This window comes from Buceros rhinoceros, unplaced genomic scaffold, assembly GCF_000710305.1.
Source record: "Buceros rhinoceros silvestris isolate BGI_N320 unplaced genomic scaffold, ASM71030v1 scaffold18346, whole genome shotgun sequence".
Classification (NCBI taxonomy): domain Eukaryota; kingdom Metazoa; phylum Chordata; class Aves; order Bucerotiformes; family Bucerotidae; genus Buceros; species Buceros rhinoceros.
Genome location: NW_010419523.1, coordinates 1088 through 1585, shown reverse-complemented (window position 1 = coordinate 1585; position 498 = coordinate 1088). Strand labels below are relative to the sequence as shown.

The 498-nt window shown below is 61.2% G+C and overlaps 1 protein-coding gene across 1 annotated transcript in view; it reads right to left on the bottom strand.

The window, feature by feature from the left end:
* LOC104495923 (acetyl-CoA carboxylase 2-like) overlaps nt 1–498 on the bottom strand; it is an 18540-nt gene that overhangs the window by 17326 nt on the left and 716 nt on the right. The gene's annotated exons all lie outside the window — the stretch shown is intronic.

The following is a 498-nucleotide window of genomic DNA, read 5'->3' as shown; positions in this document are numbered from 1 at the left end:
CCAGTGTAGGGGGAACTCAGCCCAGCCCTCACCTGCAGAATGTACTTCACGCCCTCCTAGATGAGCTCCACGTCGACGATGTTGAGCAAGGAGGCTGCTGGCAGCACCTGCCCCCTGAAACGCAAGAGGCGGGTCAGGCCCCACCAGCATCGCGTGGGGAGCCAAGGGTGTGAGGGGTCAGCGGTGCCACAGGCGTCTGGCCGCGTGGGCTCCGGGCTGACAGCGGGAGGGCACGAAGGTGACCACAGGGGACAAGCGTCTGCTCTAAATGACCCACACGAGCGCCTTGGAAAAACGCATCCAGACACAGGCCAGAGGCACTCAGATAAAGGTGCGGGGGAGAGCCCTGGGCATCCTCCAAGGCTGGAGGAATAACCTTGATGGTCAAGCGCAAAAACAAGCATCCAGCCCAGCCACTTTCCCTTGAGAGCCCTTTTCCCAAGCGTGTGAAACGTTTTCCCTCTCTGGATAAAGCGGTGGCCGAGAGGCAGGAGAGGC